The following is a 23,139-nucleotide window of genomic DNA, read 5'->3' on the forward strand; positions in this document are numbered from 1 at the left end:
GCACCCTCCATATCTCCATATGAAGGGTCATCTAAAAAGATTTCCCCTCTATATCTCTTGGCACTCTAACAGAATATCCATATTCCACCCTCCATATTCCATTGGTGGGGCCCAAGCCCATGCTGACCGGGCCAAAATTGTCCTGGCCTAGCTCACAGAGTGCTGGTCACGGCGGCTCAGTCTGGCATGTCAGTAGCGAGGGGTGCGATGGTGCCCGGTGAGGGAGGCACTAGGGGGCTCAACGCATGAAGGGGGTCTCATTTGGGATCAACTTGCTGGTGAGGGGCAACAGAGGTAGTGTCACACCCGGTTTTAACGGCCAAAACCAAGTGCAGCTTATGTGTGCCCAGGAAGTTTAACACACATAAGGACGTTATAGATGAAGTAACAAAAGCAATACTTTTACTTACAATCGTCAGACTCTTACAGAAAGTATTCACCTAAACAACTCTACTAACCAATCTATAACTATTAAACGACGGCAGCGGAACGAAAGCATCGGCGACCAAGCACTCCACAGGCGCCGACTGGAAGACACACTCCTAGAACACCAGGTCATCATCTTGAAAGTCTTGAAAGTCTTCCACTGAGCAGCATGTGTATTGTGGGAGATAGCAAGGGTGAGCATATGGAGTACTCAGCAAGTGTGGGAAAATAATGATATGCAGGCTTTCAATAAGAATAGGCTAACACATGGTAGTTTTGCGTAAATGCGAGTAAAGAAAATATTTTTGGACTCAAAAGCATTAAGCAGTTATTAAGTGAATGTAACCCATACAGTCCAACACCCAGCATACAAGGCTCCCCACCTTGCACACCATAATCGCACAGTACTCCCTCTACTATAACCAAAACCATAACCATCTAGTATTCCCTGTACCAGAACCATAACCAAACTCATAACCATTCCACCACCAACTAATCATGTGAGGATCCAAGTCTCTCATATCCGTGAGCACGGCTGTTATAACAGTTTTACACTCTGCAGAGGTTGTACAACTTTCCCACGAGTCGTGATTTCATCACCTATAAGCAGATGACTAAAGTCTCCATGTTGCAATGCCGGCCAAGCACAATACACACGCCAGTGGTGTGTTGCTAGGAGATCACTACGAAGCCTTTACAAAGAATCCTCCCAGTATGTGTCACCAACACTCCAGGTTTCACCGCTAGGTACTACCACCTAGAAGCCCCCTCTTGTGCCATGTGGTTTCTGAGAATTACCTTCTCTCATCCACGCCTCCCTTCTGGCCCACACAACACTGGAAGAACCCTAATTAATCAGCTAAGACTTCCCATATCAGTCTCGTGTTTGTACGGAACTTCTTGGGTTGTCACTCCATTAACCGGTCCTTACTTAGGTTACTTGAGCAAATACTAAACCAACATCATAATCATGACAACCATCAAAACTACTTTGCTCAAGGCCTAAGGTTCTATGTTGCTAGACCATTAACCAGTTAACCACTATTGTTGCATATGTTCATTAGTCAAGTATATGACACTTCCCAATATTCCAAAAGCATGGCTAAGCAATCTACCCATAAAAGACACCTAACCATAAACCATCTAGGTTCCAAAGGATGAGAAGGGAAAATCTAGGGAAAACCCTAACATAGGTGACTACCCATCATGTTGACAGACATTGCATGCAGTTTTGTAAAACAAAATATTTAAAAATAAAGGTTCAATATGATCAAGGACACTTGCCTTCTCCTTGCTGCTGCTCAGTGTATTCTTGCTCCTGGTCTTGATATTCTTCAAACTGATCCGGGGCGTTGACGACTAAACGCACAATAACCGGCAAAGCACACAAACAAAATATACTAAGAATAGAGCACAACCCAGAGAAACAACAAGACAAAACCTATCTAGAAAGATAGAGCTCGGAGAAACGAATCTATCGGCACAAGAATCGCTTAAATCGGAGCTACGACGAAAAAGATATACTAAAAACAAGATTAGGGTTTAGTTTAATTAAGAAAAGGACTTAATTGTAATTATGGAAAAGTATAGGGACCTTTTTGTAAAAACAGAGGGACTTATTTGTAATTTTGGAAAAGTTTAGGGACTAAACTGTAAAAAGATAGGGGCTTTTAGGTAATTACAGAAAAGTTCAAGGGTCTTTCTGCAAAATTACCAATTAAAGGAATTATCTGGAATTTTTGGAATTATCTTTGTACCGGAAAAGCTTGAATTGCTGACTGGATAGATGACTCGGCATATTGGCTGATGTGGCGCACATGTGGCACTGATGTGGCAGGGTGACGTGGCTAAGGCGCTGACTGTGTTAAAAGAGGCGACACATCGCAACTTGTTACTGGCTACTGAAGAGGTATAGGTGCGATCTAATCTCGGCCGTTCGGACTAGATCGGACGGCTCAGGTTCAGGGCTGCTGTCCGACAGCACTGGAGGGTGGCAGCGGGCATGGTTCGGCGACGGCCTCGCCGGACTCTTGCCAGGATCGGGTTCTGGCGAACTAGGGACTCCGGCGAGCAGCGTAACACGGTGAGGCGGGCACATGGAGCTCATTTTAGGGCTTACTGGGGTTGGAACGGCACGGGAACTGGTCGGCATCGACGGAGGCGTCGGGGAAACTCGGGGTGTCGTCGGGGTGTGGTCTCTGGTGACCCAGAGGCAAAGGAGAGGGCAGGGGTGTGCTCAGGAGGCGCTACAGAAGCTTCGGGGCGGCTAGTTGGTGGCATAGCGCGACGAAATCGACGAGTTGGCGAGCTCGGTCGGCTCTAATGGCGGTGGCGGCAGGCTCTCGGTGATTTGGCTCGGTTTCGACGAGTTGGCGATGTGAACGGGTCGAGGAGGATCGGGGCTAGCTATATAGGCGGGTTCGGGAAGGCGGGGTGCGCTAGGACTCCAGGGCGACGGCGGATCGATTCGGACACGGCAGCGGAGTCCGGGAGGAAGACAATTCCGACGGGCGGGCCCCACATGGAGGCGACTCGGTGAAGGCGGCTCAGCGCGGGGCGTCTTCAGCGGCAGGCGGCAGCACGGCGCTGGGCTGGCTCGGGCGCGCGGCGCGGGTTGGTCAGCCGGAGCAGAGGCACGGCCCAGGCGGGAAGGGAAAGAGGGAAGCGGGCCGGCGCGGGGAAATGGGCCAAAGGGAGGAAGCAGGTCGGCTGGGGCTGGGCCGAAGGGGTGAGAGGGAGAGAAGGGAGGCCTGGTAGACTTAGGTTTTTATCTTTTTTTTATTTCCCTTTTTCCAAAACTATTTTCTATTATTTTTAAATATTGCTAAATCTAATCTCAAGCAAACAATTCAAACAAGTCAACCAAAACCTAAATGCTTAACTCCAGCATGAATGCATTCAAACAAATAATAATCCTAATTCAAATTTGAATTTAAAATTTAGAAATTAGGTTTTATCCTATGCTATTTGTTTAAACTCAAATTAAATCTAGGAAAAATTTAGAGAATTGCAAAATTTGAAAATCAGGGTGTGACAAATCTACCCCCTTAAAGGAATCTCGCCCTCGAGATTCGGGCAGATCGGAAAAGAGACAAGGGGAAACTGGTTTTCAAATTTTCTTCTTGCTTTCTAAATTGCTTTTTCCTCTGGGTGGTAACTTTCTCTTGACCCTAAATCTTCGAGGACCTCTGACGGGCAAAACCTTGAGATGGAGATAATCTCCAACTTGAGTGTCAATTCTCTGAGTCTGTTATCCGCATAACTTTTCTGTCTTGGATGAACAATCCTTTGATTCCAAAACTATGAAGTTTGTTGGAAAGTCTACCCCCCTTATTTTAAGACTCATTCTATGATGCATATACTTTGTAGCTATGAAAGAATGAGAAGCTCTGGAATCAAATCAAACTGATGCAGGCCGGGAGTTGTCAAGAGACATACCGTACTCCATATCCTGAGCATCTTGAGCTTTTCCTGCAGTAACATGGTTGACCTTCCCACGGACGAAGTTCTGTTATCCACGGTTGTTCTGAATGGGGGCTTGATTTCCATTACGTGCTTGAGATTGAAACTGAGTAGACTTCGGAGTATTAATGTTGGCCAATCCTGGATACTTCTTAGGACACATATTCACATAATGTCCTTCTTCTCCACAATGGAAACATCTCTTGCCTGAGGCGGGAGTAGCTAGGCTGTTCTTAACTTGAGGAGTGGCTGGTGGATCGAAATGTTGAATAGGGGCTTGAGTCTGAGTCCTGTTCTGGTTGTTGGAAAGAAATATAGGACCTTGCGGAGGAGCTTGAGTTGTCACACGGGAACGTGTGTTGCTTCCTTGTCCTTGAAATGACATCTTCCTCTTCTTCTCATCTAGCTGACGGCGCTTGTGTTCAACCACTAAAGCTTTGTTCACCATAGCTTGGAAATTAGCGAACTCCTGAAGAAGTAGGGCATACTCAATGGCATCATTCAAACCTTCTAGAAAACGTTCCTGCTTCTTCTCATCTGTATCCACTTCATTTGGAGCATACCTAGACAACTGAGTAAACTTGGTCACATACTCTCTTACAGTCATTGATCCTTGCTTCAAGCTCATAAACTCCTTCTTCAGATGAACATCTCCAGATGACAGGTGATGAGTGCGGAAACTGGATTTAAACTCCATCCAGGTGATAGATTCTGGATTTTCATGTGCAGCGCAGTATGCTTCCCACCAGTCCAAAGCTTGACCGGCGAGTTGGTGCGAAGCATAGAGAACCATCTCTCTGTCAGAGCACTGTGCAACTTGTAGCTTCCTTTCTATATCCTTCAGCCAATCATCTGCATCCATAGGCTCCACTGCATAGTTGAAGACTGGGGGCTGAGTTCTCTTGAATTCTCCAAGTCTTGATGGTTGGTGTGATTGAGAAACATGAGTTGATTGTTGCTGCTGCATCTGCGCCATAGTTTGAACTAAGGCTTGCAAGATTTGAGTTTGTATAGCCATCTGTTGTTCCAAGGTCATGGGAGGTGGTGGGAGTGGATTCTGATTGTTGTTGTTGTTGTCCTCATAGCTGTCACTGATGTTCCTTCTTGTGTTAACCATCTGATCAGAGTTGAAAAGATAAGAATAGGTAAGGGAGATTGGAAAGGATTCTAGCTAAGGGAAACCCAACTATATTATATTATATAGATATTAAAATGCGGCTGTGGATAAGGTGCCAAAGCATTCCACAGCACACAACAACACTCAAACAAAAGATCCAAATCACACACTTAGCACCAAAACAATCTCACACTACCATTATTATCCTTAACGATTGAAACAGACGTTTTACTCTAACGTTTCTGGAGAAAAAGGGAAAATCCTCCTATAACTTGAAAAACTAAAACTAACATAAGCGTGGGGGAAAAAGATCTTCAAGTCTCCAGCGTTGTGGTAGACGATTCTTCCTTGTAGCGGAGAGTCTTTAACTTCATCATCAGAATCTTCATACGAGGTAGGAGCTTCTAGTGAGATCTTCAAATGCATCCTTCTTGATCGGAGAAACTGGGAGAGAGGAACTGAGAGATCAGAAAAGCATGGGATGGTAACTATGACCTTATGGCATGACCATTCTATCTAGGCTTGCGGTCCTACAATCAGTATGGCTCTGATACTACCTCTGTCACACCCGGTTTTAACGGCCAAAACTAAGTGCGGCTTATGTGTGCCCAGGAAGTTTAACACACATAAGGATGTCATAGGTGAAGTAACAAAAGCAATACTTTTACTTACAATCGTCAAACTTTACACAAAGTCTTCACCTAAACAACTCTACTAACCAATCTATAACTATTAAACGACGGTAGCGGAACGAAAGCATCGGCGACCAAGCACTCCACAGGCGCCGACTGGAAGACACGCTCCTAGAACACCAGGTCGTCATCTTGAAAGTCTTTAAAGTCTTCCACTGAGCAGCATGTGTATTGTGGGAGATAGCAAGGGTGAGCACATGGAGTACTCAGCAAGTGTGGGAAAATAATGATATGCAGGCTTTCAATAAGAATAGGCTAACACATGGTATTTTTGCGTAAATACGAGTAAAGAAAACATTTTTGGACTCAAAAGCATTAGCAGTTATTAAGTGAATGTAACCCATACAGTCCAACACCCAGCATACAAGGCTCCCCACCTTGCACACCATAATCGCACAGTACTCCCTCTACTATAACCAAAACCATAACCATCTAGTATTCCCTGTACCAGAACCATAACCAAACTCATAACCATTCCACCACCAACTAATCATGTGAGGATCCAAGTCTCTCATATCCGTGAGCACGGCTGTTATAACAGTTTTACACTCTGCAGAGGTTGTACAACTTTCCCACGAGTCGTGATTTCATCACCTATAAGAAGATGACTAAAGTCTCCATGTTGCAATGCCGGCCAAGCACAATACACACGCCAGTGGTGTGTTGCTAGGAGATCACTACGAAGCCTTTACAAAGAATCCTCCCAGTATGTGTCACCAACACTCCAGGTTTCACCGCTAGGTACTACCACCTAGAAGCCCCCTCTTGTGCCATGTGGTTTCTGAGAATTACCTTCTCTCATCCACGCCTCCCCTCTGGCCCACACAACACTGGAAGAACCCTAATTAATCGGCTAAGCCTTCCCATATCAGTCTCGTGTTTGTACGGAACTTCTCAGGTTGTCGCTCCACGAACCGGTCCTTACTTAGGTTACTTGAGCAAACACTAAACCAACATCATAACCATGACAACCATAAAAACTACTTTGCTCAAGGCCTAAGGTTCCATGTTGCTAGACCATTAACCAGTTAACCACTATTGTTGCATATGTTCATTAGTCAAGTATATGACACTTCCTAATATTCCAAAAGCATGGCTAAGCAATCTACCCATAAAAGACACCTAACCATAAACCATCTAAGTTCCAAGGGATGATAAGGGAAAATCTAGGAAAAACCCTAACATAGGTGACTACCCATCATGTTGACAGACACTGCATGCAGTTTTGTAAAACAAAACATTTAAAAATATAGGTTCAATATGATCAAGGACACTTGCCTTCTCCTTGCTGCTGCTCAGTGTATTCTTGCTCCTGGTCTTGATATTCTTCAAACTGATCCGGGGCGTTGATGACTAATCGCACAATAACCGGCAAAGCACACAAACAAAACATACTAAGAACAGAGCACAACCCAGAGAAACAACAAGACAAAACCTATCTAGAAAGATAGAGCTCGGAGAAACGAATCTATCGGCGCAAGAATCGCTTAAATCGGAGCTACGACGGAAAAGATATACTAAAAACAAGATTAGGGTTTACTTTAATTAAGAAAAGGACTTAATTGTAATTATGGAAAAGTGTAGGGACTTTTTTGTAAAAATAGAGGGACTTATTTGTAATTTTGGAAAAGTTCAGGGACTAAACTGTAAAAAGACAGGGGCTTTTAGGTAATTATAGAAAAGTTCAAGGGTCTTTCTGCAAAATTACCAATTAAAGGAATTATCTGGAATTTTTGGAATTATCTTTGTACCGGAAAAGCTTGAATTGCTGACTGGATAGATGACTCGGCATATTGGCTGATGTGGCGCACATGTGGCACTGATGTGGCAGGGTGACGTGGCTAAGGCGCTGACTGTGTTTAAAGAGGCGATACGTGGCAACTTGCTACTGGCTACTGAAGAGGTATAGGTGCGATCTAATCTCGGCTGTTCGGACTAGATCGGACGGCTCAGGTTCAGGGCTGCTGTCCGACGGCACTGGAGGGTGGCAGCGGGCATGGTTCGGCGATGGCCTCGCCAGACTCTTGCCGGGATCGGGTTCCGGCGAACAAGGGACTCCGGCGAGCGGCGTAACACGGTGAGGAGGGCACAGGGAGCTCGTTTTAGGGCTTACCGGGGTTGGAACGGCACGGGAACTGGTCGGCGTCGACGGAGGCGTCGGGGAAACTCGGGGTGTCGTCGGGGTGTGGTCTCCGGTGACCCAGAGGCAAAGGAGAGGGCAGGGGCATGCTCGGGAGGCGCTGCAGAAGCTTCGGGGCGGCTAGTTGGCGGCAAAGCGCGACAAAATCGACGAGTTGGCGAGCTCGGTCGGCTCTAATGGCGGCGGCGGCAGGCTCTCGGTGATTTGGCTCGGTTTCGATGAGTTGGCGATGGGAACGGGTCGAGGAGGATCGGGGCTAGCTATATGGGCGAGTTTAGGAAGGCGGGTGCGCTAGGACTCCAGGGCGACGGCGGATCGATTCGGACACGGCAGCGGAGTCCGGGAGGAAGACGATTTCGATGGGCTGGCCCCACGTGGCGGCGACTCGGTGAAGGCGGCTCGGCGCGGGGCGTCTTCAGCGGCGGGCGGCAGCATGGCGCTGGGCTGGCTCAGGCGCGTGGCGCGGGGTTCTGGGTCGGAGCAGGGGCACGGCCCAGGCAGGAAGGGAAAGAGGGAAGCGGGCCGGCATGGGGAAATGGGCCAGAGGGAGGAAGCAGGCCAGTTGGGGCTGGACCGAAGGGGTGAGAGGGAGAGAAGGGAGGCCTGGTAGACTTAGGTTTTTATCTTTTTTTTATTTACCTTTTTCCAAAACTATTTTCTATTATTTCTAAATATTGCTAAATCTATTCTCAAGCAAACAATTCAAACAAGTCAACCAAAACCTAAATGCCTAACTCCAGCATGAATGCATTCAAACAAATAATAATCCTAATTCAAATTTGAATTTAAAATTTAGAAATTAGGTTTTATCCTATGCTATTTGTTTAAACTCAAATTAAATCTAGGAAAATTTTAGAGAATTGCAAAATTTGAAAATCAGGGTGTGACGGGTAGGCAGCGGCCGTACTGTGGCAACTACTCGCGCACGGAACAGGGTCTCGTTTGGCCAACTAAAGGCAGGAGAAGTTGTGACGCGCTAAGGGGAAGTCGGCCAGGGGGTCCTCAAGCCAAGTTCTTGGCGGTGTCCTGGCTAGCAGCGGTAGCCGAGACACGGCCGTGCTCGGTCATAGCAGAGACCCACGCCAGTGATGGGCTAATGACAAATTGATGTGTGCCAAAGTATGGTTGTGGGCCGGAGAAGCTCACTGAGCACTTGGTTGACTGGAACAAGCTCTGCAGCATTGGCTCATCGGTGTGTGGCAGAGGATCTCACCGGCGATGGAGAAGACAGTGGCGCGAACGTCGATTCACTAGGGAAATGATCGGATCCGCAAGGGAATCACCTCGGGATGCTCTTGGCATCCTCTTACTTGCCTCTAGGCTCGAGCTCGGCGGAAATCGTCAGTGGCGCGTTGGATTTGGGCTTAGCGGTGGTTGTGATGTGCTCTGCTCTCTGTTCTATTCGGTTGGGGAGAAGAAAGAAAAAGGGGCATGAGAGAGAGAGAGAGAGAGAGAGAGAGAGAGAGAGAGAGAGAGAGAGAGAGATAGTTGTGAGCACGGAGGCGGGACTAGAGGGAGATGGAGACAGACATGGGAGAGGCGCAATGCAGCATCGGGGGCTCGGGGTGGAGCCATAGATGTCGGAGGGGAGTCGAGCCTGTGCGGCAGGGAGGTAGATGGGCGAGGGGTTGGTGGCCGCACGCTTGAGGATGCCGGATGGTGGAGGGAGCGCACGGGGGTGACCGGCAGTTGGAGGATGGTGTGTGGGAGGAGCCGGATGGCGTGCTCGTTGGAGGCTCTGTTGGAGATGGAAAATTGCTCATTTTGGCATTTCGATCTGATGGAGGGTGCGATGGCAAGGCTCCTAGAGGTACTCTAATGGGCCGGACATGAAAACTAGTGAGCACAGTAGTTAATCCGTTGGGTCACTGAAGTAGGTTAAAGTGGCCGTCACAATTAGTTTTGAAAATTTCTGTAAAGGAACATTGTCAAAGGAAGTGCAAAATCATGTTTTTCTGATTACAGGTAGTGGTGGTAGTGGATCAGACAGTTATTATAGTCAATACCTATGTACAGGTAGTTTCTTTCATGGGGATAAAGTGCAGTCATGTATTAAAATGAGCCGGTAGCTTCATATTTACTTTAATTTGACATCAACCAAGAATATGTTTGCAACTTGCCTGAAATAACTAGCATGAACTGAATATCCATTTTGTTGCAACATGAACTGTAATCTAGCTAGGTTAATTCTTCATGTTGTAGAGCACGATTCATTCCTGGTATCATATCTATATATAATAGGAAAATTAGTCTGTACTCCCGGCTCGATCCATAGTTGTTCCCGTTATAACTGAAGTATATACTACTTTGTGAGATGTATATACTTCTTTATAAATAATATATATATATTTTTCTAAGATGTATATACTTATTTCAGAACATCGATTAAAGGGGGAGTATGTATCTCCAATGGCCTCTGCATCTCCTCCCCATCCAATTTGCGCTGCACAGACCTACTTCTCCACCCTGTGCGGGCAAGATGGTCATGCAGGCTGGGTGGGGTGCAGGCAATGGTGCGCGGCAGGCTACGAGGCAGCCTGATCCAGTCCACATGTAGAGGCGGGGCTAGCCGAGAGCGCCAAGCCATCACCGCCGCCGCCGTCCAACACCTCTGCGGATCTCAATCTCGTCGGCTTCCTTGTGCTCCTCGTTGCCGTTCCACGTCAAAGGTGTTGCCTTGGCCCTTAAGGCCTTGGCGCTGTATAGATAATGTACATATAATACATTATATATAATGTATTTTATTTTTAATACGAAATACATAAAAGAGATGAGATGTGCATATAGAGATGGGAAGTGAAATCTTCATTGCAGTTTATTGCAGCAAAGGAAACCATGGTTACCATCAATACATCCTTTGCCCATATGTTCATAAAAGATGTACATGAATAGCTGCAGTATGTACAAAGAAGGGTAAAGAGGAGCCTCAAAAGAATGACAAACAGGAAAACAATAGAAGAAAAGTTATGTAGCAAAATTGACACCCCAAGATTTAAACATCCGTACTCTGAACCAGATTATCTAGACTTGAGATACCTGAACTTTCAATTTATCGAATACAACACATGCATAGCAATTTTCTTCCTAGTCTGTAAAGTAACTTGATATGATAAATCTCTGTAATGCTAATAAGTGCACTAAACATTAACTTAATCAAAGAGAAATTATGTGCTCGAACAAACTACCGTTTATTCAAAGGTTACCATTTGTTCAATGTTTTTATTTTGAGTTTTCTGCAAATAACATAATTGCAGCCTTCACATTATAGCCTCCAAAATCATAATTGTCATGTTGGTTCATGACAAAGAAATTACTGCTAAATATGTGAAATAACAATTTATAATGACACACAAACTAAACTTACTGACGGCATCCCAAGCTTTGCAAACCCTGTATTTATGTACAAGTCGGAGGTGGCAAGGAGGTGAAGCGCCTGTATTTAGTTTTATTTTCATTATGGAGGCCCACACTGTCAACAACAAAGGGCCAAGAGCGCCTCCGGGGGTAAGCACTGGGCTCAAACCTGGATCGCCCACCTGAGAGCTGGCTTCAGGAGCCACTCAGGCTCACCAGCTCTCCTGCGTCTGTATTTAGTTACAACTCCTTGTTGCCGTTCTCCACCTCAAACTAGGCCAAGGCGAGCAACGTAGGTGGAGGGAGGAGAAGGTGAGTGGAGGGGGCAACGAATGCATGTGGGCCGCACGGCATGCACCACCAACTCCTCCGATCCATCCCATTCCCGCCAGCCTTGCCTTCGCCTTCATCCCGTTGAATCATAGTGCCGCCATCGCCTTCCTCCGCTCTACAAAGGCATGGGGGAGAGGAGGTAGTGATGCTGATGTGGGATAGGCAGGTGGGCGGCACGGCGATGTGGTCACAGAGGGGTCAGCGCAAAGGCGCTGGGCGCGTGGAGTGGCGGTGCTGTCGGGCGTAAGGAGAGGGAACCTTGGTAATGGCACCGGGGGCATGTGCGGAGGACGAGAAGGTGGCAGCCATGTCTATCAATATATAACTATAGGGTACATACGCATAAGAAGTATACCATATATTGACAAGATACATCATACACATGTTTAGCATATCTGGATATTGCAGATCCGAATCTATAAGACCCAGTATACTCGGGGATTTCCTAAACTTATACTAGGAATAGACTAGCGCATACGCAACTTGACGTAAGCAGCAGCAGTACCATAGCCATCAGAGATACTCGGTGACTTCAACCCTAGATTAGTTTAGATCCGATCTACTCTATTGTAATAGGTCTAGTTACATTGTTCATACTCGAGATATTCAATATACAACATCATCCACATAGGATGTAAGGTATTACTACAACCGGGGCCCAAACCTGTATACATTGCGTCTCTTGTCTCTTGCTCGATCCCTGATCTCGAAAGTTTCCCTACATAATTATGGATATATTGTCGGGCACTAATCTTCAATATTTGGTATGCCAGGTAGAGGTCTTTATCTATTCTTCAGGATCGATAATGTCTCAAGTGCGCGTCCACGTCAGATTCTTCAACACCAGCTTCTATGATCACTTCGAGTCGCACGACAATCATCTTCGCATCACCTCCTACCGGCTCTGAGATCACCTTCAGAACTATGGCGTAATGCTGGGATGACCAAGGTGGATTGATCCACACTGGTATCCTCGAGTTTAGCCCATGTGACACATACAGCGAGGTGGAACACCTTGACTGGGATCCCAAAGAGTCTAACGTTCTTTAGTTCATAGACACCAACAACAACAGTGAAAGCCACGAGAGTGGTAATGATGGCTCCATTGACGGCCAGAGAAGGCAAAGAGATCGATTCATGTTCATGGCTGGAGCCGACGGAACACTCAACGAGCAGAACATGGAAGATCCGGACGTTGTGGTAAACAATGGTTTAGGAATCCCTGAGGATCTAGCAGCGACATCTATTGCTGTGGGAATGCCTATTGGTCAGGTGATGCCTCCACTAGCAATAGTTCCAAGATCGAGGAACGAACTCCCTCAAAATAGTGATCACATAGCAACATCGGCTCGATCACAGTCGAGCCTTCACAGCGGTGTTTTTAGTACTCCGGAAGCCAATGTCCAGGGTGCTCATATGATTCTAGGATCCTTCCCCAAGTTGGATCCGATGAATCCTCTAACCTGGTGGTCAATCAGCTCAAGACTCTACTCGATGCAGCCTAAATCCAGGATGCTCGATTAAATAATCCCAGCAACTCTAGGCACCCTATCTGACAAAGCGCTGGTTCAAGGAGCCACGTACATCCCTGAGTCGAGGTATCACAAACAGGAAGCTCAGGTGGTCGAGCTCGAGCATAGTCTTGCAGGCCAAATTGTAACTGCCATATCCATAGGCATAGAAACCAGGAAGACCTAAGGAACCGTATCCTTCACGACAAGCATGATCTACGAAAAGCAATAGACAACCGCCATGAGGAACGCCGTGAAGATGACCATCGGTATAATGACCATAGGTCTCTGGGATGAGATGGTCGACGTGACTCCCCTATCCAAAGGAACAGGCGTGACGTGACTCCCCTATCCAAAGGAATTCAACAGTGGTTGTGAAGCCTTTGCACCTGAGCTCTGGTCGATACGATGGACCAAGATGTTCAAAGTGGGCCAGATCTAGAAGTACGATGGGAAGCTCAATCCCAACGAGTGATTAGAGATCTACACCACTGTCATTGAGCAGGTGGTGGTCACAACAAGGTGATGGATAATTACTTATTAACCACCCTCAATGGACATGCAATGTCGTGGTTGTTGAACCTACCACCCAGCTCGATCTGGTCGTGGGCTGAGTTGAAGTCTCAGTTCATCACCAACTTCCAGGGTATGTTTTAGCGCCTGGGAACGGAAGATGATCACCATCAGCTAAACCAAGGCAAGGAAAAATCTCTTTTGGACTTCATTCGAAGGTTGAGTGACAGGCATAATACGATCCTAGACAACTCTGATGGGTCAGTCATCATCACATTCAAGAGAGGCATCAGGGACAGAGATCTAGTCAGGAAGCTGGCTACCTGGAAGGTCAACATGGTCAAGGAACTCTTCGAGCTGGCTAACAAGTGTGCAAAGTAAGCTGAAGCCCATGCGTACACCAAAAACCCTCAATCTGGCTAGGACAAGCCTGAGTCTTTGAAGAATTAGGGGAAGAAGAACAAACCCAGTGAAAAGTGCAAGGGTTTAGACATGACCATAGCCACAGTCAATAGGAGCAAGTCGCGCAACACCGGAGATAATAAGGGCATGAGCCGTGGTGGCAGGAAGTGGTGTCCCGTCCATTGGACCAACCAACACGACTTTGACGAGTGTCACTCTATCAACAAGAAGCTCAAATATAAGCTTAAGGCTTCTATTGCGGAATATCACATCAAACAAGCTAAGTCGGATGCTAAGGATGATGAACTAAAATTCTACAGGGTTGACCAAAACTTGGCACACATCTTTGGAGGATCTGCCTCATATGATTCTAAGAGACAGTATAATGCAATCGAAAGGGAGGTCAACCTAGCTTTGACTGGGCCTCCCCGGTACCTTAAGTGGTCGGAAGTTCCAATCACCTTCGATCAAGCTGACCACCTAGCCACGATTCCACACCCAAGTTGGTATTCGATTGTGGTCCACCCTACTATCCTCGACATTAAGGTGTTTAAAACCATGGTTGATGGGGGTAGTTTGCCTAACCTCATCTTCTCTAAGATGTTAGACAAGTTGAGAATCCAAAGGTCAGAGCTCAAGGCAGGAGCTGAGCCTTTCCATGGTATAACTCCAAACTCATTGACCATGCCCCTTAGTTAGATTGAGTTGCCAGTCACATTTGGCGAGCCTGATAATTTTTGTACAGAGAAGCTTCGTTAGTTCTAACCCCACCTAATGAAAAAGAGGAGCTCTTTTTTTACATTGCAGCTATCCCGCAAGTTGTAAGCACGGTCCTGGTGGTCGAACGGGAATGTCCTGAGAAGAAGCCTAGATCTAGAAGTTGGTTTACTACATGAGTGAAGTCTTACATGATGCTAAGCTATGATACCCGCAAGTGCAGAAGTTGCTGTATGCAGTCTTGATGTCTTCATGGAAGCTACGATATTATTTCCAAGCACACAAGGTCACCGTCTAACGTATCCGCCGAAGGATGTTATACACAATAGGGAGGCTACTGGATGAATAGCGCAATGGGCGGTCGAGCTCAACGAGTTTGACATGGACTATGCACCACGTACAAGCATTAAGTCTAGAGTGCTAGCGGAATTCATCGCCGAGTGGACAAATGTTGAAGAAACAAAGCCAAACATGGTCGAAGACTACTGGACGCTCTTCTTCGATGGATCGCTCACACTTCATGGCTTGGAGGCTGGCATCATGCTAAAGTCTCCAACGGGCGATGAACTTAGGTACATCAATCAATTAGAATTTAAGGCTTCCAACAATTTTGCGGAATATGAAGGACTAGTAAATGGGCTCAGCATAGTTGCATCACATGGAATCAGGTGACTACTCATGAAAGGGGACTCACAGCTAGTCGTGAACCAAGTGCAAAAGGAGTACCAGTGCTTAGACAACAACATGGCGGCTTACTTGAATGAGGTGTGAAAGCTCAAGCAAAAGTTTAAAGGGTTAGAAGCCTCACACATTTGGAGAGGTGACAACTCCACCACCGATGAACTCACCATGCTCGCTACGTCTCGCTCTCCAACACATGTGGGAGTCTTTGTTGAGAAACTCATCAAACCATATGTCTCAACAATCTCGAGTATAGATACTGCCCAAATCGACTAGCCTTCTGGTCAGGTCAGCTAGGTAGAATCCGCTGACACGGAAGCTGCACTACTCAAATGTAGACCAACTTGGATGACCCCATTTTGAGCCTATCTCAAAGGTCGAGATATCCCTGACGATGATACATCTATAGAGAAAATTACTTGTAAGTCCAAGCTATACGCTATGGTAGATGGCAAGCTCTATCGAAAGGGGAGTAACAGAATCTTGATGAAGTGCATCACTCAGGAAGAGGGTGATAAAATATTGCTCAATATCCGTGGAGGCACATGTGGTAATCATGCGTCTTACCACATCTTGGTTTGAAAGGTTTTTTGCTAAGGATTCTATTGGCCAAGATGGTCAAAAAGTGCGAAAGTACCCATTTTTCGGAAGGCATACCACTCAACTAGCCCAAGCTCTGCAAACAATTCCTTTTTCTTGGTCTTTCTCTGTCTGGGACTTGGATATCTTGTGACCATTCCCAAGGGCCCAAGGTGGTTATAAGTTCCTATTTGTGGCTATCGACTCATTCACTAAGTGGATTGAGGCCAAACCCGAGGAAAGATAATCGTAGAAGTGGCTAAGAAGTTCACGAGGAGCATAATTACTCGATATAGCATATTCCGCATCAGATAATTACAGATAATGGTTGCTAGTTTAGAAGTGGAACCTTTACTGCGTTCTATGAAGAATAGGTATCAAAACTTGTTTCACTTCAGTATCTCACCCTCGAAGTAACGGTTAGGTTGTGCGCACTAATAGTATAGTCTTGCAAGGGATTAAGACTTAGGTCTTTGATAGGTTGAAAGCCTACTTGAAACGCTGGGCAAAGGAACTCACCTCGGTACTATGGGCCGTTCGCACCTCAACTAACGGGGCCACTAGTGAAACTCCTTTCTTCTTAGTCTATAGAGCATAAGCAATCCTCCTGACTAAGTTGCAGTTCGGATCGCCTTAGGTGGAAAGTTACTCGGAAGAGGGGCAGGAGCTGTTGCAAGTGGATGATATCAATTTAATCAAAGAGTATCATGATCGAGCATCCATATGATCAGCAAAGTATCAGAAAGCATTTCGTAGATATTACAATCAGAAGATCTAGCCCAGGAAACTCACTCCTAGGGACCTTATTCTAAGAAAGGTGCAGAAACAGGCTAGGTTCCACAAGTTATCACCTAAGTGGGAAGGACCTTACATAGTAGTTGAAGTTACTTAACCTAGATCAATGCGATTATCTACTGTGAACGGTGACAAACTCGAAAACTCGTAACATATCAATCGACTCCGACAGTTTCATTCATAGATAGGATAATTTAAGGTAAGTTGATTACATTTAATCAGACTGACTATTCTATTACATATTTTTTTCTGCTCTTTCCGACTTGTGTGGATAGTGCAAAGTTGACAGAAAGGATTCACCTAGCTCTTGCACACGACGAAGGTCCTACTTGCCCTTGAATGAGTCGAGGAACCTCTTCTGCTCCTCCTTGGGATGGCAGCTGATCACTTTGGGAACCAGCTACCAACTAGCATAAGGGCTAGGGAGAGGTCAAGGTGAAGACCCTAACCATGTTGGAGCTTTTGACTGGCGCCAACGATGCTGAAAGACCCTCCATGGAATGCGGAGACTATCTGGCAGTTGTCGATGGAGAGGACGACCTCACTTTCTTCACCACTGGAGGCTCCATCATTGAAGACCTCACAGGCGACCTGATCGATGATGTCATCGAGATCACCACCGTCTTCATCTCCCTCTTACTTAGCTTCCGTCATCGGCTCCTGCACTGCTTGCTCCACGGCTTCGACATTGAGGAAGCGCTGGAGGTGCTGGGTGAAGGGTCAATGACCTCCGACAAACATTCTATTCCCTCTCCACTTAGGCCTCTCACTCGATCCGTCTTCATTGGAGAAAATGATGATGACTCCCGGTGGGACCATGGCGAGAGACCTTGGGGTAAGAGATCCTAGTTCTTTGGTTTCTGGACATTGCTAGGTGAGGGCAGTGGAGTGGAGGTCATGATTTCAACTTCTACGTGTGCTACTAGGCAATGTTGTCGCACCCGGTTTTAACGAACAAAACTAGATATGGCTTATGTGTGCCCAGGATGTTTAACACACATAAGGACGTCATAGGTGAAGTAAAAAAAAAGCAATACTTTAAAGAAATAAACATCAAACTCTCACGGCAATTGACATATATTGTCTTCTATGTGGATATCTGTAACGAAATAGAAGCACTAGTGCCCAACAACACCGCATGTAACCGACCGAGAGAAACGCGCCTAGAACATCACAACATTGTCCTGATAGTCTTCAACATGTTCACCGATAACTCCATAGGCAATCGACGGAGAACACCTCACTAGAATGCATCTTTCACGAGTCTTCGAATTCTTTGCCAACTGAGTATTTGGTTATAGCAAGCGTGAGCACATGTCATACTCAGCAAGTTATGAAGAAAATATTTTGCATATGAAGGCTTTGACAAGGTAAGGCAAGTTTGGCTCTTTTGCATAAAACATCATTTAAGTGAAAACATTTGAAAAGCAGTAGTAATTAAGTATATGACTGTAAACAACCCACCACCTCAAGATTCCACCCATCTTGACTTAACCAACTAACCACCTCAACCAAGGTTATAACCAACAAGGTTGAACATCCAACACCTCAACCATGGCTCCCACCGCCAAAATCGAACTACTAACCACCTCAACCGCGATTCCCACCATTGTGACTGACCCACATCTCAACTATGGTCCTCACCACCACAGTTGACCACACTGACCAAACCATCACGTTATAATCATGGTAGATTTTTCATGCCACTCCTGACTATGAGCACGGCTGAATATTCAATTTTAGCTCTGAAGAGGTTGTACTTTACCCACAAGACGTGATTTTATCATCCGCAAGAAAGTGATTAAGTCTTCATTTTGCCCGTGTTACCTAGACACTTGCACACATCCAAGGTGTGTGGCTAGAATTATCACTACAAAGCCTTTACAATGCTCCTCTCAGCACATGTCTACCCGCTAAGGTTTCACCACCATGTGATTCCACCTCAACAATGGAAGCCCCCTCTTGTGCCTTTCGGATCCCAAGACATAGTCCATTCACCGCTCTTCTACTTGGTCTATACTATGCTGAGAGTAGCAAATTAATTGGCTAGGCCTGACCCATACCAGGCTTATGGTTGTACTGTAAACACAGAAAGGTCACTCCATAAACCGGTCCTTAGATTTGAGCAAGACTACTACTTTCCATCACACAGCAGCCTCATCATACCACTTGCTCAAATCCCTATACCATGTTGCTACAAAAATTATTCCATCATATTTTTATCATTGTTGCATAGGACAAGACCATTATCAATTTCATAGAGCATTAATCATGATTACCATCCCAAACCAAGGCTAAGCATCATCTACCCTTCCATAACCCAAAATCATACTAAGGTGACAATAATGATTAGGGAAAACTAAGGTAAAGCCTAACTCTTGGGATTTCCAACAAATTATTAGCATGCATGTTTATAAAACAAAACATTAAAAAGTTGGGATAAGTATGTTCAAGAACACAACTTGCCTTCACTCTTCTCAGTTGGGTCTTTAGAGATGTCTTCGTCTTGAAGTCCTTCTAGCTCATTCGGAACATTGACTAATCGCGAAAACTACTGACAAACAATACAAAGGAAAACACTAAGAAAATCATACCAAACATAATCAAAATACTTTTAAAACACTATGGTTGGATGAGTATGATTTTAGAGAAGAAATTTAGATGCAAGAATCGCCTAAGTCGGAGTTAGGGTGAAAGATAACGGTATTCGGAAGATGGATTAGGCTGAAAAGGAAAGGCTGATTTACCGGAGTTATCTTCCTATAGGAAAAAGTTTATTGTGCAATCATTGTGTCAGACTTGACAACATCATTGTACAAGGTTCAAGAGGTATAGGGCTGACTTAGACTTCACTGACTAGGCTAAAGAGGATGATGTGGTACTGACTTGGCATGCCATGCAAGCATCATCCTGGATTAAAGCGGTGAGCTGAGGTCTAGCCTAAACAGTCCATGACGGATCAAATGGATAGAGGTTGCGCTTCTGGGTTAAGGATACTGCTAATGACTCTGCATAGTGACGGCAACTCGGGTTTCATCAGAGACGATGATCGGGCGCATGGCCACTGACATCGATATTAGGCTTCAGTGGTGTTTCAGCGAAGTGAGGGAAGCATGGCGTAGAACACGGAAAGGCTAACTTAGAGGTATGGTCGGTTTTGGAAGGGATCAACCGAGGCAGTGGCAAAACAATGACGACTGCCCTCAGATTTAACCATGGCCGCGTCCGAGAATACAATGCTATAGCATGGGTTTAGGTAGATCATCCCCTGAGAGGAAGATCGATCAATGGAGATGAGATGGGTGACAGCTGCGTTATGCTATGGTAGCAGCCATATTCTAGACGTGTCGCTGAACAACCAGTGAAGGGAACATAGGGACATGAAGACTCCATGGGGCATGTTGAGATGCAGATGGCTCATCCATACAGCTTACAGATTGATGGAGCACGCGATAGCAAACTCGGTGCGCTCACAGAATGCGTCCAGAAATTGGACAGTAGGCATGTCGACCTTGATCTCGGTTGTTTGGTTGATCTACTAGACAACCCAGTTCGTGGGGGCGTGGATAACATCATGGGTCATGCTCTGGTGAAAGGGAATTGCAATTTGACCTCTAGTCAACCGGGAATGTTGATGCCAATCGGTGATGGCGCAGCTGTCTATGATGGCGATGACCATGGTGGCACAGATCAGGCTTTGGCTGGTGCTAGGACATGACTAGGGACTTAGCATGATGGTGAAACAGGGTTAATAAAGGATAAGGAGGGGTCCTCACCTTCTATCGATGATCGGGGAAGGAGGATTCACGGAGATGACAACGTAGCACATCACGGGTAGGGCACCTACGACGGCTAGGGATTAGAGCCATAGAAAGGGGGTAGGGAGGACGTTCAACATCTATTTATAGGGCTAGGGGTGGGTGGTTCAGGTGGAGTCCAAGCCAGACATGATTCAGATTCGAGTTCGAGTCGGTTAGAATTTCCTTTTTTTGTAGCTCTTTATTCCGAGGATGATATCTCCACCATTAGGACTCCAAATTGGACGTTTCTAGACTCTAAATTGTAGTACTCGAAAGGATCGATAACTTTGGTATTCATTGGTACTTCTGAAAACATAATTTTGATTTCAAAAAATGTGTCACAAGATAAACTGTTTGAACTGAGACTTATCTGCGCAACACTGATTTTGGGGGTCATAAATCCTAGCTCCATTATTCAAAAGAGGACTTCATAGGTTCAAAAACCTCTCGAAGAGACCTACAACTTTGGTATGTTAAGATTTGCATTTGAGGTCGTCTTGAACTCCGAAACTGCATGGGAAGATGAGGTTGTCTAGGACTCCGTGAATATCCACAGATGTCGTGAATACTTTTGTTTGAGCTTCTAGAGGACTTGTGTGCTGGCAAGAGCTTGAGCTTGGGTAGAATTGAGTCTAATGGCACTTTAGGCATATCTAGGGTTTTAGAAAAAAACTTCTGTAGAGAAATTTGAATAGAGTTTGAATTTAAATTGAGCTTGGAGTGAATTCAAGAGAAACCAAAAGATGAGGTTAAAAAAGAATGGGAGTAGATAAGGAATTTGAATTTGGATTTGGGTAGAATTGAAGAAAGAGGAGAGGTTGGCTTTAAACAAGGATTTAGATAGATTTGAATTAAACTAGAGAAGAATCATGTATGATCAAGGATGATGAATTCAAGGATTTTAAATTCCAACCATTAAGATCCTTAACTAATTTACTATAGAGTTTTGTAAAAACCTTTTGAAAATATTTGTCACTCAAAACACCAAAGAGAAAGAAAAATAAAAAGAACTCTAATGCATTTACCTAGCTCCTAGCAAAACTCAGCATGCAATGCATAAGAAATAATAACCTAGATTGCTTGGTTGTTTATGAAAATAGGTTTTAAATTGCTCTACTGGTGAAGCTACTCACTAAAGTTGGAAAATTTTAAAAAGTTGTAAAATCTTGGCAAGTAGGGTGTTACAAATCTACCCCCCCCCCCTTAAAAGGAATCTCGCCCCGAAGATTCGAGAAAATCTAAAAAGAGATAAGGAAACTCTTTCATCTCCTATCTCTCGATAGCTCATCTTCTGAGTGTCCACCCCATTGCATCTTACACATAGTAATTACCTTGCTTCTAGTGACTCTTTCACCTATCTCAGGAATCTTGACTGGATACTCAGTATGTGAGATCTTTTTGTACATCCAACTCTTCAATTGGTAGCCGCTCTTTGGAGATTCATAGGCTCTTCTTTAACCGAGGAAAACATCTGGCACATATGAGAGTTGAGACGATAAGAAAATTCTCTTTCACACCTTGAGGGTCTGTTGTATCTAGAGGCGGGGTCCTTTACTGGGAGGAAGTGAGCAACCTTGATCAAATGTTCCATTACAACCCATATAGAGTCATCATAACTGGTCTGGGTACATGGTAGTCCAATTGTAAAGTTCATACCGATCTCTTCCTGTTTTTATTTAGGCACCTTCAGTGGCTGTAGCAATTCTACGGATCTCCGATCTTTAGCTTTGACCCTCTGATATGTATCGCACAGAGCTACATATTCTACTACGTCTCTCTTCATTCCATACCACTGATAACGACTTTGAGATCTTGGTACATCTTGGTACTTCCGGGATGAATTGAATACGCTGACACATCAGCTTCTTTTAGAATTATCTCCTTGAGCTGCTTCTAATCTTGGCTACTTAGGGGCCGTTTGGTAGGGCTCTGATTCTGTGGTGAGAATGATTCTGTGGTGGAAGTAGGGTGGGAGTGATTCTGTGGTGGAAGTGATTCTGTTTGTAAAATCGTTTGGTATGCTAGTGGTGGAAGTGATTCCTGAGAGGATATTGTATTGAAATCGAGGAGAATCAGTCGGGAATCAGGTGGAAGCTAGTTTTTTCAGCTCCCACCTCGCTATACAAAACGGGAAGTGATTCCCGCGCGGAATCACTCCCCGACCAGCCCGTTTGGCAGCGCTGGGAGCGATTCTGGAGCGGAATCAGCTCCCAGAGCTCTACCAAACGGGGCCTTAGATATTCTGCATGCTCTCCTTTATATTCTAATCTTCCGTCTGACCTTTTTGAAGGTTCTCATCCAAGCTGGGTTCCACTCCCATGGCTATTGCCTCCACATCCATGACAAACCCTAGGTTGAGTCACCGAAATTCTCCACATAAGATTGGTTGAGCTTATTGTAGAATGGCCATGTTGCAATATGCTTTTCGACTTAGCACATCCTCCACTATGATTGCCTTCCCAGGATGGTAATGGATTCCCATATCATAATCCTTGATCAGTTCTAGACATCTCCGCTGTCTCAAGTTAAGATCCTATTTTTTTTTAGGAAATATGTACTCCAGGCTCTTATGATTCGTATCTCTCACACTGTTTATGAATAAAGCAGTATCTCTGTA

Source organism: Phragmites australis, chromosome 23, assembly GCF_958298935.1.
Source record: "Phragmites australis chromosome 23, lpPhrAust1.1, whole genome shotgun sequence".
In the NCBI taxonomy this organism is placed as follows: Eukaryota; Viridiplantae; Streptophyta; class Magnoliopsida; order Poales; family Poaceae; genus Phragmites; species Phragmites australis.